The sequence below is a fragment of the Myotis davidii genome, unplaced genomic scaffold, assembly GCF_000327345.1.
Source record: "Myotis davidii unplaced genomic scaffold, ASM32734v1 scaffold1, whole genome shotgun sequence".
Taxonomy (NCBI): Eukaryota; Metazoa; Chordata; class Mammalia; order Chiroptera; family Vespertilionidae; genus Myotis; species Myotis davidii.
The window spans coordinates 8,891,833-8,894,601 of NW_006294681.1; positions in this window are offsets into that span (position 1 = coordinate 8,891,833).

A 2,769-nucleotide genomic window follows, 5' to 3' on the forward strand; every position below is an offset into this window, starting at 1 on the left:
GACCAATGCACTAGAATATTGTGCGACTGTTACAAAGAACGGCCTAAGTGCTAATGTGGATGAAATGTGTAAATGCAACTCGTGCAAAATGCAGATATAAATATATTATAGATATTGTTTGTTTCTTAAAAAGTGTTCCTCAGGAGGAGCGGCACTGCTGGGGTTCGTGGAAATCTGTGCTAGTGTTTTGTTGTCACAATGATTGGGGAGAAGGGACACTATTGGTATTTACTGAACAAAAGCCAGAGTTGGCAGACTTCCTGTGTGTGATGACAGTCCCTGCATCCAATGGAACTACTCCCCACATAACTTTTGTGTCCTGAATTATTCATACAGGTGAAAATCATGTTTATAATGACTGGAACCTAGACCCTGACTACAGTTAACATGGAAAAGCATTATTTTTTATCTGATTCAACATATTCTGAGTTTTCTAGATATGCAATTTCCACATATATGGAAGGTTGTATTTTTGTTTTGTTCAGGGCATTTTATAAATCATTTTATAAAAACCAGTCACAGGCAGCAAGTGTGAACATGGTACTTGAGTCACCAAAATAAGACCCCTGACTACTTTTTTATCTGTGCCTCATTCATGCTGAACTCAGGTGAAAGTCAACTATTTGGTGACTTCGTTTTGTCTCAGTATAGCTGCACTCCAGCACCTCCATGTTGAAATGCATATACTTTATTATCATGTTTTCCTTTTCTAAAATGTCTTTACAGTCAGGGGATATCAATCAAAGAATCCTGACTGCATGTCGGTTATGAATCTGTGCTATGCAAACACTGTGTATCTTCTCAGACACACTCAATGTCATCATATAGTCGACGCTGAGCTGCTTACTCAAGGTTAGGCACTACCAGCTCTGCTTGAACTAAGTGTTTCTGCCACTCAGAGCCAACTAACTGTTTGCCTGGAAACGCAGCCTCCCCTAACTCTCCCCTTGGCTGCTGCCAGGTTGTCAGGCTAAGGAGATGCATACTTGAATTTCTGGTTTCTGTCATCAATTCCAGACTTGGATGGTAGGGCACACTGTAGGGCATAAGAAAAGTACCCTGAATAGCTGCTAAGACAGTGGTTCTCAACCTTCTGGCCCTTTAAGTACAGTTCCTCATGTTGTGACCCAGCCATAAAATTATTTTCATTGCTACTTCATAACTGTAATGTTGCTGTTATGAATCATAATGTAAATATCTGATATGCAGGATGGTCTTAGGTGACCCCTGTGAAAGGGTTGTTCGATCGCCAAAGGGGTCGCGACCCACAGGTTGGGAACCGCTGTGCTAAGGTAATGACCTGAACCACACAGGACTGTAGGGGATTGAAATGTTTGTGGGCCAAACAGGAGTTAATAATAGGCAGGAGCTGAGCATATAAAATAATCCTCTTCCTGCTCCCTCCTGTGTACTTCTGAGACATGGTTTCTCCATAGACTCTATATCCTGAGAGACATCCCTTGTGACTGACAAGACCCCTGATGGGTGACTGGCTGTCTCTTTGGGCCTCATGAAGCAGTGGCCAGAGCATGAATGGATCTCCTCCCTTGATGCCCTATTCTTCACTCTCAGTGCCCTGGAATTGGGCCTCTTAAAGCATCAGCACTCCATCCCTGCTTCAGCTTTGGTTTTCTAGGGAGCTTGGCCAGAGACTTTTATTAATTTTTACCTTGGCACCAAAGGGGACATTAAAAATACTTCTTATAAAAGGGAGCCCACTGTATGGGAGAACAAATTTGGCAATGATACATCTGATAAAGGGTTTATATCCAAAATATATAAGGAACTCATACAACTTAACAAAAGGAAGATAAACAATCCAATAAAAAAAATGGGCAAAGGACCTAAGACATTTCTCCAAAAAGGACATACAAATGGCCAAGAGACATATGAAAATATGCTCAAAGTCACTAATCATCAGAGAGCTGAAAATCAAAACAAAAAGGGAACCCTAGTACACTGCTGGTGGGAATGCAGACTGGTGCAGCCATTATGGAAAACAATATGGCGTTTCCTCAAAAAATTAAATAGGGAACTGCCATTTGACCCAGTGATCCACTGCTAGGGAATATATCCAAGAAACCCGAAACACCAATCAGAAAGAATAAATGCACCCCTGTGTTCACAACAGCACAATTTACAATAGCTAAGATCTGGAAACAACCCAAATGCCCATCAGTAGATGAGTGGATATAAGAGCTGTGGTACATTTATACCATGGAATACTATGCAGCAATAAAAAAGAAGATTCCCTTACCTTTTGAGACAGCATGGAGGACCTGGAGAATATCATGCTAAGTGAGATAAGTCAGTCTGAGAAAGACAAGTATCACATGATCTCACTCATATGTGGAATCTAAGTAACAAACTGATGGGATAAATGGAGTGTATCCAGAGACATGGAAGCATGCAACAGAGTGAATATTTCTTATAAAGGGCATCGTGGGTTTGCTCAGTGGAGAAAAAAATGGACACATAGTAATATGCTTGTACTTGTATAAAATGCCTGGAAAGATACATTAAAAATATAAAGAGCATCGTGGGTTTGCTCAGTGAAGAAAAAAATGGACACATAGTAATATGCATGTACTTGTATAAAATGCCTGGAAAGATACATTAAAAAGCCCTCTTATTATCAGTTATTGCTATAAAATGGGACCAGGACCATGAGTATGACCTTAATACCCCCCCATATTACATAAATTTCTTAAATGTGCATTTTAAAATTCTCTTTTGAAGGTTTTTTAGGGGTAAATATTCTGATAATGG